This window comes from Melospiza georgiana, chromosome 4 (genome assembly GCF_028018845.1).
Source record: "Melospiza georgiana isolate bMelGeo1 chromosome 4, bMelGeo1.pri, whole genome shotgun sequence".
NCBI classification, from domain to species: Eukaryota; Metazoa; Chordata; class Aves; order Passeriformes; family Passerellidae; genus Melospiza; species Melospiza georgiana.
This window is the reverse complement of record NC_080433.1, coordinates 17,772,523-17,785,348: the sequence shown is the minus strand read 5'-3', so window position 1 is coordinate 17,785,348 and position 12,826 is coordinate 17,772,523. Positions and strand designations below refer to the sequence as shown.

Here is a 12,826-nt window from a genome sequence, read left to right as displayed (position 1 = left end):
TTAATCAGTGAGGTGACTTCTGGGCAAAGCTCATGCAATATGTGTTGGACCATCCAAAATATGGATAAAATATACCATATATATGAGAAATATTAATGCAGGTTTTGATGGGACATTTTCTCTCTCATTCTCACCACAGCAGACACTCAGTTTAGCTCAAGATTCACTTTCATTTAGCTTCTGAGTCTTGCCAGACTAAGCTGAGCTCTCTGAAAACAGCTAAATTATGGCACAGAGCAGACCAAGAGCTGGGAAATGATGAAGGAAAATGTGGCAGTAGACACAAAGCTGTTCCATGCATCTGCAAATGCCCTGAAATTGAAACCTTCCTCCTGAAACTGAAATAATTCCAGTAGTTTTACCACTGGTACTTTCTTTCTCTGCTGTAAAACAGGACAAAAGAAGCACATTCCTGAAGAAGCATCAGCATTAAGCATAGGAATTTATTGAGGTGCTGATCACAGCCATTTGCCTTTTCCAAGGCAAATAATACCTTAACTTCTAAAAGTGTCTTTTGTTTACTCGTTTAGATGAATCAATATCTCCTGCACAAGGCACTTTACCTTAACCCTGGAAAATGGCAGGTTTTTAACAGCATGAAGGAAACCAGGAGCTAGAAATCTAAGAGAAAGTGAAGCTGCAGGTGGGATTTGAATTTCACAGGGCAATCTGGTCAGGAAAATGGAACTAACACCTTCAATCTTGTGCTGAGTGCTAAGGGATGCTTGATGATAGCAGGTGCTCAGGGCTGTGATTTGATGTTTTATCTGATAGCACCTCTACAATGTTGCTGTTGCTGGGAAACCTCTTTGCAGGCTCAGAGAGGAGAATGCCTCTGCTATTGCCACGTGAATTTTTTTTTCCACCCAAGTGTAGACTGTGATTCTTGTGTTCCATGGGGCCCAGTCCCCTGGAAGGGCACAAAGCATGTTAAATTTGCAGAACAGGAAAAATCAATTTGGGACTGTGCCATCATGGGGACTAGTCACTTTGTTGGTATTAAAGACAAGTGTTTGTGCCTTGCTGATCCAAGGGAGGACATTTCTTACAGCACTCTGTGGCTGAGCCATGCTGATGCTATTGAAGATCCTCAGTACCAACATTGTCAAAATATAACCAATACATATAAATACAGCTTAAATAGGTGGCCAGAACACCAAAGCTCCCTCCTGTGGAAAAGGAATGATGGCTCCCTGAAAAATAAATCAAGGCAGTATGTTCTGGAAGTTGGATCTGCAGGTAGTCACAGAGCTGCTGTGATGAAAGTGGAGCTGCTCTGTAATAATTTATGAATACAATATGTTGAGTTGACTATTGGTCCTGAGCTAGATGAGTTCAAAAAAATCTACTTTAGGGAAAAACAGGCAGAAAATGTTTGACAGGAGAGTGTCTCTCAGGAGCAAATGAGTTGTATAAAATGTTAATGTCCATCTTGGTGGCCTGGGAGAGTCTGCTGATGCTATAGCCAGTCTGAAAAATGCATCTCATCTAAAATGAGAAATCCCAAGCAGGCATAGGGAAAAAGGCACAGGAAAGATCAGAGCACACAAGATTTATGTCTGAGCAGGCTGGGGATGCAAGATGGTATTGTGGTTCACAGAGAAAAAAGGCTTGGTTGCTCTCCCATGAATGGGTGGGAAAGCTTGAGACAGAACAAATATGCATATAGGCTGTTATTTTCAATTCCATTTATTTGAAATATTTAAGTTTGCATATTTAAGATTAAATATTTAAATAGCATTCCATTTTTAATGAAGTGGAGTACTCACAGGCTCTCTAAAAGAAAAGCTGCACATCCATTCAGACTGCCTGCGTTGGCACAGCTAAGTCAGACACAGTGTCCCAAAGCCCAGCAAAAATTAAAGAATTGTGAAATTCTGCCTCTCCCCTAGAGAGGTGAAGTCAGGAAGCCTGACATAAAAAAAGGACTGAAGACAGACCAAGAAAAGGATGAGGGCAGGGCTGTTTCATCACAACTTTAGGGTACGCAAAGCCATTGATTAGGAAAGAGTGCCAGAAACATGTTTTCATGGCAGCAACCTGCCTTTTATACAAATTTCCTCTCTTTCAAAATACAAGCATTTAAGTGTCTTTGAGAGATTGCTTTTAAACAGTTCAGGACATTTTCATACCTTACAAATTCAAGACCCTGAAGTAAAGTAAATCCATGCGTCCATCCATGAGGAAAATAAAGTAAAATTTAAACAAGAGTGGGGAATAAAAACTTTCTGAACAATAAATAAAGCTCTAGAACATGCTCAAAACTGCTTTCCTGTGTAGAATAATGGTATAGATATAAGACCTAATACTCTGGGACCTCTTAGTTTAAAAAGGAAAGATGTGCTTCTGATTGTAAAGCAATATTTTCCTGCAGGTATAGAATTCCTAGTTGCCGGGCCCTGTGTTATTTCAAATATCAGAAATGTTCCAAGAAATATTCATCAACATCACAGATTGGGATTTTAGGCACTTAAGATTAGCACTGACAAAAAGGAATCTGGGGGGTTTTTTTGGGACACTTTCTAGGTTAATTTCAGGAGAAATTGCAGGCTGTTGGATGTTTTTGTGAAGCAGATACATTTCCATAAATGTAGTCTGCAAGAGGAGAGAGAAAAAGGGTCAAGTTGCTTTTTTTCAATATGCTATGAGTTGAGACTGATAATAGGATCAAAAAGTGAAGAGGACTGAACAAGAAGATATTTAAAATTTTGTTATGACATCTGAGCCATAACAGGAGACAAGAGAGGACAGGAAAAGCCTATAGAGTAAGAAGAGAACTATCTGGAAAATTAAACAAACAAACAAAACAAACAAACAAACAGAACCTCCAGAAAGCAAAAAAACCTGTTAAAAGGCAAAGGGGAAAATATAAAAAGGGGTTGAAGACTCTGTTCAATAGAGAAAAATATATGAGTAACAAATATTCCAAACAGAAAGAGATTTTTGACGTGATTCTCCACTTCATATCTTATGCAGCCATTTGCAAGCTCACAAGGGTAGTAGGAGCCAATTTCAGAACCTGAGTCTGATTTTAAAATAAAAACAACCCTCTGCCCCACAGATCTTGCTCTCAGAGGATTCACAGAGCAAAGAGCACTGGTAGTTGCTCATGGCACATCCTATCCACCTGGTCTTCTTCTAGCAGGACAGTTGAGGCAAAAAAGGACATTTCCCACATGTGCTCTGACACATTCCTCTCTGGATGCTGTCAGGGCCTCCTATTTATTTGCACCTGACATAGGTTGGAAGCTCTCCAACAGGTGAAAAAACATTTTTATATAATGTCACCTCTTCACATGATCAAAGCTCCTGACAAAGAGTGCTTGAATAACCAATAGGAAACAGCTCTGGAAATGCTGCTGTGGTACACAAAGTACTGGTTTTGTTCTCAACTCAAGCCTCAACTAATACCACAAAATGGTGGAGAAGTCATTGGGCTGCCGCAGGTGCTAATTCTCTGATGACTCAAAAATATGAAGTCATAATTATGGTGTATTTCTCCCTTAATATCCCACAGGTCTTTGTGCATGAATAGGGTCCTGGAACTGAGGTTTCAGCCAAATTCTGTCTCCTCCTGTTCTTCCTATTCATGGAGGTTCAGCAGAATAATGAATTCTTATTCCTTTGTCCCAGACTGTCACAGAGTAGTGGGTGTACTGTGAATGTTTCACCCTGGGAGTGGCTGCCTCTTATTAAAAATCAGAGTGATCAACAGAGGACCATTACTTCCCTCACCACGGTTTTCTGAGGCTTAATTGTGTAATAATAGCTATGAGGGAAATGACTGCATAGCTGAACAAGACAGAGAATTGCCAGCTGTAATTATTTTTGTCAAATGGGTATGTGTGGATGGGTGTGTCTTTCTTCTCCATATAAATGGAGATTTGGCTACCACAGAAAATGAAAAAGGAGACTTTGGGGACTCTCCAAAGAGCATGTCACACTCTTACATCTACTCCTTTCAAGCCTCATGTATTATAAGTGTTTAATGATCTTAATTACCCTTATAGCACAAGAACCTGATTAATTTATTTAAAGCTACAACCTTTTCAGTTCTTAGTCCACAAAGGTAACTTTGGGCTATGGAATCAGAGTCACTAATGAGAAAGTGTAGCTTTATCTCAGCCAGGAGCCGAAATCTGCGCAGCTGGACCTTTTCTGTGTTCCTCTGGAAGGGAGCCTGGCACTATTGCACTTTAGCTACTTGCCAGTAGCAGACAAACAGTTGTAGGTCACAGCCAGGTTTCAGAGAAGCTCTGGGGATTAACCCCTAAAATCCTGGCTCTTATTCTCCTGCCCACCAGGCACAGGGCAGTCCATGAAGTCAAAGACCAGTTCTACCCAAAGGGGGCTTGATGATGAGCAATCTGTGCTGAGAAAAGAGATTTCATTCAAATTATATCAACATAGCTTTTAAATTTTTCTTTCCTTTTTTTTTTTTCATGCAGTGTTGTTAAAAATTGACTTTTTCTCTCAAGATAGAACATTTTTGTTTAATCTCTAGCAGGGCAAAAAATGGTACTAGAGTACCAATCTACTCATGCACTGAAAATAATGCTGATGCAAAAAAAAGAAGTAAAAAAGCCTTTCAGCAAAAAATATCTGTGGCAACAAAATATAAAGATGCTGCCAAAAAGGCATATTCCCTTATATGTGACTTTTTCTGACTAGAATTAGAATATTCCACCTCCATTTTTGGGCTGAAGAAAAACACAAAATGGTAAATGTATCTAATGTAGTTTTAATAGTTATTGGAATAATATAGCACAATAAAAGTGATTTAATTCAGCCTCTTAAGGTGTAAGTATTAACAATACACATTTATTTATATATTTTGGATTGCTAAAAAATCCATTTATCACCCTATTCCAAATATACAAGAATTCTAGCATGCTTTCAAAAGGAGCTTTCTTTTGGGCTAATCACTTGCTACTTTATACGCCAATAGTTCTTGTATTGATTAAAACAAAAATATTTTCTTAATATCATGACAATAGAGCATTAAATGGATCCAGCAAAGTCACTCTGTAGGTCTTTTTAATATGTAATTTCCTCTGAGAGCACTTTTTACTTGGCCAGCCCAACACTGAAATCCAGCAGGACCACTGCTGTTGATTTTGGTGCACTCCGCATCAGGTCACATGTGAGGATGTGCCAAAGCATCCAAAGAAATGAGGCCAGTCTCAAGGCAAGCAGAATGATTTCTCTTATATCCACCATGGATTTTTGTCACTTTCTGACAGCTCAGACTATATTAGAAGTCTTCAGCACATCCCTGGGGTATGAGCTACTATTGCAAATGCTGATTTTACTAATACAGGTAGGAAAGATGAGCCTCAGCTGCCTGACTTGGTAAATAAAAATGTCTGCTGTATGTAGTCAGACATGGAGGTGATGTGTTTTTACAGATTTTTAATTTAATGGTGGCCTGCAGGTTTCCACAAAATGCCATTTTGTTCTGAAGCTCAGAGGGTGTGTGTATAGAGTAAACTTTGATATGGAATTTTTAGATAGTCCTGTTGCACATCAGATATAAAGCACTTCTTTTCAGTCTATATTTCTATGGAAAAAATATTGAACAAAGTTTAATTTTGTTAAATAAATAGAAAACTATTTCTCAATAGAAGAAAAAAGCCTAGATATATATTTAGTACTGTCCCTCGTTTCTTTTTCTTCCAAGTGTAGGTCTAAATTCTTTCTATGCTTCTCTATTTAGGTTTCTGTAGGATATGTTGGACTTAAATGAACATGTCTAAGGATGGTATATGGGTTGTTCTATATCCTAGAAGTTGGCAAGCTGATTTGGAGAGGCACTTCTGACTTGTGCTTTCTCCACCTTCTGGGGGAGATCACGAGGGTGCTTGTTGAGAAAACTATGTGAAATATAGTGTTAACAATATGAACCTGTTAACCTCAGCTCCCTCCATGGCAGCACAGCCCTGCTGGCTGGGATGGGAGCCAGATGGCATCTCCTGCTTGCCCTGCTCTGCCCAGCGCCCACCATCCCGGGCAGCAGGACTGCAGCATCACTCCTCTGAACCAACCAGGTGCTCCTCCAGCCCCCAGCCACAAGGGGAGTCCCAAAAATTCTCTCCTTCCTTCCCATGAGCTTGTAGTCCATGCTGCATTCGATCTGACTGGCTTCAGCGGGCTCCTCATGAGCGCTGAACCGGGGTGGGGAGAAGAGAAATCAGCCACATCTCTGCTTCAGCACAGAACATCCTCTTTTCCTGGATATGCTTGTTTGTGGGGAAGGCATTCTCCAGAGTGTGTGCTTCAAAAGGTAGGAAGTTAAAGTGGAGTTCCTGGCCACAGGAAACATTGACAGCTAAAAAAACCCCACTTTGTATTTAAACACTTAATATCTTGATATCTTAAATGAAAGGACCCAACACAATGTCTGTCAGGATTTGCTGTGACAGTGAGGGCTCTGGATTTAGGCCCTAACTGGCCCAAACTCTAACAGAACTCCCTACCTTTAAAATAATCTTTATGATTAGATCAGAAATGTTGCCAAGTCTATGTAGCTTACAAAGAACTGCAGAGTTCTTCTAAGATTTTGTCTCTTCTTGCTATGTGGTGTTGGCTGACCAAGATCTACTATTAAATACCTGACTGTTTTAGTACCCTTTATTCAGTGTTCATGATGTGACTTTTTAAATGAAGTCTGTGATTTGATACCTAGACATTGTTCAAGTCAATATCCTTGGCTTCTGCGTTATAGAGACAAGAAAACAAAACTTTTTGACCTTGTGTTACTGGCTTTTTGTATGCGCTAAATGGCCATTTGTGAAACTTGACAACATAAATTGTACTACTGATAGTAAATAGGTTTTTTTGCACTAGCCTTTGAGAGCTGTAACACATTTCAGTATTTTTACAATGTATTCTCTAGAAAGTGTGAATCTATTTGTCAGTTCTGAAAAAAAATATGTAACAATGAAACCTCAAAAATGTTATGAAGTGTACAGTTTGTGATAATTTTATATTTTAAAAAGATGAGAAAAATCAAAGAGTTCATTTGAAATAATTTTATTCTAATTGTTTCATATGTATTTTGAACAAGAAATAAAGTGATTAAAATTATTCACTTTTTTCTGTCATTTTTACAAAAGGACACTTTGCAAAGGTCTATAAAGATCTGTGGATTACAATGCCCCCAAGTTGAGCAACCCTGTAAATATCCAAGGTCTTTTCTTCTCATTAACTTGTTACTTTAAAATTCTACACCTTGAAGAAGCAAAGGATACTTTTGCCACCAAATTTGCAAGGTTCAAGGGAAAATGCCCTTGAGTGAAAACAATTAAATCAAGCGGCTCCATTACTTTGTGTAATTCTCTCCACATTATCTTCCATTTCCTGCTATGATATTGTTTACTGTAATCTTCAAAGTCATTTGACCATGCTTTAAATAATGGATTAACAATTCAATTAAATATTTTTAAAGTATTTAAGAATATTGAAGTATCGCACTAAAGAGACACAAGCCTAATTTCCATCTTCCTCGTTTCTAGTTGCACAATCATATAGATCAAATAGACAAGAACTTTAACACCATTAAATGGAAAAGAATGGACAGATTTGAATAGGCTTTATGTTTAAACTGATTTGGTGTTAATGACAACACCTTATGAAGCAATGATTATTCAGGGTAGATAGGCTCAAGCATGGCAGAGTTTTGCTGGCACTTACAAGGACTGTTTAAAGAGGAAAACTAAACTGAAAGTGTTCAGTATCAGCTGGATGTGATCTATTTCCATTCTACCAAATGCTTAAATTCCATATTACAAACACTGGGGGCGGGGGGGGGAAACAGCATACAAGCAATTGACCTCTGGCAGAAATATGTAATTCTCCAAGAGAAATGAGATATATATATAATGTGAGGTTCCCACCCTCTTTCTGATCTCTAATGGCTGAACATCAATTTATCCCAAGTCAAGCTTTTTCTAAGATATTAAATACAATTCTGTTCTCTGTTTCAATTCAAAAACTTGGTCCACATCTGTGATTGAGTGAGATATTCTGTTTCCTTTGGAAAACTGCTTTCTCTGTCTAGCAAGGCTAATGTCATTCCACTTTGCCACTGCCTTTAATCTTAATATTCTCTCTCTCACATATAAAATGCTGATTTTCATTAGAGTGATGGGTTCTGAGGGTTATGAATATTACAGTTTATTTTGAAAACCTGTCTGTAATTCATGCAGAGGAACACGATCATCTTTAAGATTTCACAGCAGTCTGTGAAGTATAATTTCTGCATGAAGTCCTAACCTTTTAGCTTCAGTCACTCCTGAATATATCTTCATTCCTTACAATAATGAAATTTACTAGCCCACAGAGAAGCTGAGCAATGTGCAGCTTAAAATGGTGCAAGAACCAGAAGGAAGCAGATTTGTCAGGAAGAGAGGAGAAGAAAGAAAGACAAACAAAAGCCAGTGAAAAGTAAACACAATAAAATCTTGCAAATTATCGAATAGTCTTGCATATGCACTATCTTTCAGTCACTGAACAAAATATACCATGCCTTTAAAAGTGATGCAGAGAAAATCAGGGATCAGAAGTGAATCCAGATCTCCCATCTTCTAGACCATAAAACTCCCATTCCTCTACTTGGATTTGTACTTTACACGGAATTACGTGACAGTCTCCCAAAGGAAAAGCTGTGATGCATAAGGAGGCAGCAAATGAATTAAAAATATATGTGTAGTAACCTCTTATCCTGCTAAAACACATTGGTTCAGATAAGGAGACAGAAATATGATTTTCACACAGTATTGTTTATATGTCATTCTGAAAGTTGAATAAATGCCCTCCTGCTGCTACTGCTGTAGATAACAGGACCTGTTTTTCAACTCAGAAGACAGACACACATATTTTCAGAACAAAAGGTCCTGAAAGAGCTCCCTCCTCTGAGCTCAGTTGATCACAATGCTGGTTACAGTAATACAAAACATTTTAAAAGCTTTAAGTCTGTGGAATAATAAAGACAGAAATCTTTATCCCTTATCACATTCTGAATTGTGGCATTTTGGGAGCAGTGCAAGTGCATTGATTTTGCTTAACATACCCACCATGCTTAAATTGATCTATTACTCTCCCCCTTGGAACTTCAAAATGCAGCAATCACAGCCTAAACTCTTTTGCTGAAGTGATGAGCATACTCACTCACACTCAGGTGCTTCATTTGCCTTCTCTAGGATATCTTTCTTATGTCCTCAGCCTTCAAAAAATATCAATTCTCTTTGTGTCTCTTTTGTACGTCCCATGGAATGCATTTCCAGTTAAGGTTACCAGCCACAGTTTCCCATTTTAATTTCTTTCATAGCTGTTCTGTATAAATTCTCTTTGCTCTACTGCTGTTTCTCAAGAAAAATGGTCAACACAATTGCCTTGCTCCAAAGAGTGAGACTGACAAGAGTTTGTTTTGTGTCCCAACTCTAATATAATGTTAAGCTCAGAGCATTTGAGGATCAAAATTGGAGTGACTGAAGGATTTCTGTGAGGTTTTCTCTTATGACATGCTCACTGACTTACAGGAACCAAGTCAATATCTGAGACTTTACATATTAAATGCTCTATGTGATGTTATATAAAGTATTTGTAAAGTCCTGACAATAGTGGAATTGTGCAGACATGTTTTATGCAGAATTGATAGTGTTTCACTCATTGAATATTAGTTTTGTCGGTATTGACAAAAAAAATCCCCAAAAATATTTAAATACAATAATGGTTTTGTGCTTAATTATAGATGAAACTAACAGAACGGAATTTACATTTGGGAATTCTTGACCTTTTGACTCTTTATTTCTGAACTCTGAGCACATTAAGTCCACAAAGAACCTGCCTAATAAGTTTCTGTGGCCTTTAGCCTTGATCTTTTGAATGTGTTTGCTAAATCCATCTGGTTAAAACCAAGTCATAACTATCAGTTTTGGACATCTCTGAATCGTATAGTCATTAAATATTTTTTGTTAAGGAAACATCCTACTCAGAATCCCTGTGCTACCAAGTGTGAAGCAAGCTGGATAACCATCCTAGTCACCCAGCACCTTCCTCACCATTAACAAATTACAGCCAAACAAAGAAGTGCCCATGCCCAGGTTCTTAGGATCAGGGCCTGACCAGCACAGCAGCCAACCTCACAAACCTGGAAGGCATCCAGAGGGAGAACACCGAGCAATTCTTTGCTTTTCTGCTGTAGCTTGTGCCTCTGACTTAAACATGCTGAGGTTTAGACAGTGCCAGGTCTTACAACTGCTAAGGAAACACCTTGGCATGGTGTTAGCTGGAGAGCATCACCTCCAGGCAACCAACTGCTCCCTGCACTGGAAGGAGCTGGAACAAAACTTTGGTTAGGAGCTGTGGCCACTGGCTAGAAGTTGAAAGTAGGTGCTCCTGGAACTGTATGTCCATTTTTTATTATTAAAATTTTATTCCTAAACTCCTGATCGGTACTTTATTCCTGAAACCTGATAAATTCAATCCACGAAGGTTAAAGGTTGGGAACTGAACCTGTCACACAAGCATGAAACAGTGGCAAGCATCAGAAGAAACATTTGCTTATCTTCTTCCCAAGCTCCCTGCAATCACTTTTGTATTCAAAACTGTCCATTGCAATAACATGAGGGATCATTCTCTTTGTCTCACAAATGTTTTTGTTGGCAGCAGAAACTGAGTCATGTGCCCTAGCTGTGGCACAAAGGCTCCTAATGAGATCAGCATAACCATAAATTCAACCACTATTCAGGAGGTCTCAGAGAAGCAGCCTTTGAGGTGAGAGAGAAGGAAGAAATCCAGGGTAGATAAGAAAAAGAAAATTAAATATATTGTCAAACTACACCAGGTTTGGCTGCTTTCATCTCGTTCCCATTATTCCCTTGGCCTGATTTTAAAGTGGTTTTAAATAAATATCTCTAGCAGGAAAACAAATGTCATTCAGGCATATAAAAACCATTTATCTGAGCAGCAGTAGAGCTTGGTTTCTAATTCTTTCAAATGAGAGAAGGAAAGCTGACACTGCCCAGCCATGGTGCCACACGGGGTCTTAGCTGGAGGATTGTATTAATCTGCCTACAGCATGGTAATGCAAGCTAATTTTCATATCCATTTAATTGCATAAAGCACTCACAAGCTCATATAAACTCTGGTTATTTTGCAAGTGCACTGAATTATGTGTAATTTTGACTGACATTGTAGTCTGATAATATTTATGTTTGTGCTTGTCAGCTAGTAAAAATTAGATTAAAATATTTACATTGAATTCTTATTGAATTTTGGATATTTAAGTTCTATTATGCAGACAAATGCAGGCTACATACTCAAGTAAAATGATACCAAGCATAGCTTTCAGAAAACTAATTGAACACCTGCAAGTAATGTTTTATAAGTGCATGCTATATGAATAGCTTAGTCAGCATATTAAGAAATTAAAATATTTTTGAGTATATTTATTTTCTCCTACCTCAAGAGCTATATATGTAACTGGGAAACTCACATCTAGATTCTTTCCCATTTGCCAAAGAATATAAATTTCTATTTTGTTCCAGCTAGAGACCATGCTTCAGCAAGGTGTGGGATTGAAAGGAAAAGTTGTCTTGTTCCCTTCTAGGCATGCCACCTCTGCACCAATGAGCTCCTGTACTTGCCCTCTCTGTGGGTGACATTTAGGGGACTGGATTGAGCCTCACTTCCCCCTCCAGAGACAGAGCTGGCAAAGCCCAGGATCAGCCTGGAGCAGTGTGATCTGTGGCATTTCATTGTCTTCATGGGATCGCTCTTTTGCTTCACAAAGGAAAGCATGTGTGACTCTTCTCATAACAAGTTATTATCTTCTCACAACAAGTTGTTGTCTTCTCACATCCAGGTCATTTCCACTTGAAATGACACTTTGAAAAAGCCAAGCTGAGCCCTTTCCCTACCTTCTCTACCTCCCCACCTGCATAGAGAGCAAGAACTTGACATGAAAATAACCCCACTCTGCTCTGAGTGACTTCACACACAACAGAGAGCAGTTGTAGGAGATACTGTGGGATTCTGCTCTTTCTCCACTGTGTAAGCAAGAGCATGTCCTGTCCTCCAAGGAACTGGCTGCCCCAGCTCCTCTGTTCCTGCAAAAACAGAGTCCCGCCAGATCAGCTTGTTTCCTACCAACACAATTTTCAGTTGCAAGGGTGACTCTCTGCCTTGCCCATCAGTATCTGCTCTTATTAAACTCTACTTCCATCCTAAATAGATTGATGAAGAGTTGACAAAAAAAGAGGAAAGGAAGGGAAAGGGAAGCAAAGGGAACATACTAAATTCCAGTGAAAGTCATGTGGTTTTTATTCTCTAAGTGCACCACGGCTCGTGTTGCTTGGTTTTGTTTATAAAATTCTGTGCTCAAATCAGCACTGCAGATTGCCAGATATGTCTAAATAACTGGTCTGTCCAAAGAAGTTGAATTTAAAAATGGATCTATCTTTAAACTGATTGTGCAAGGTGAAATGTTAAAGGGTAAGAATATATTGTTTCATATCTTCAAACACTTCCAAAGTTTCTGGTGATTGTCTGGTGAGTGATGACACTTGCCAAGGGCTGGTTTCAGTCCTAGACTCATGAGAGATCCACTAAAAATATTTTTCTGTGTTGAATTCAGGCTGCTTGCTCCTGTTGGTATTGAATTAGTCACCAGAATGTGCTATTCTTCTTTTGCTCCACTGGCACAAGGCTTGGTGATGTCAGTACTAATCCAAATGCCCTAGGGCAAGATTAGAGGAACACAGACACATTTCCTTCTGCTGTTTACCTAGGAAACAGAAAATCTCAAGCAGCTTTATCTTCTATC

The 12,826-nt window shown here is 38.7% G+C and overlaps 1 protein-coding gene across 1 annotated transcript in view; it reads left to right on the top strand.

Annotated features, from left to right (window-relative positions):
- The window catches only part of SYT10 (synaptotagmin 10), a 45,550-nt gene extending 38,482 nt beyond the window's left edge, over positions 1 to 7,068 (top strand). The window contains exon 8 of the mRNA XM_058022142.1: positions 585 to 7,068. The gene's annotated coding sequence lies outside the window, so the exon portion shown is untranslated. The remainder of the gene's footprint in view (positions 1 to 584) is intronic.
- The last annotated feature ends 5,758 nt before the right edge of the window (positions 7,069 to 12,826 follow it).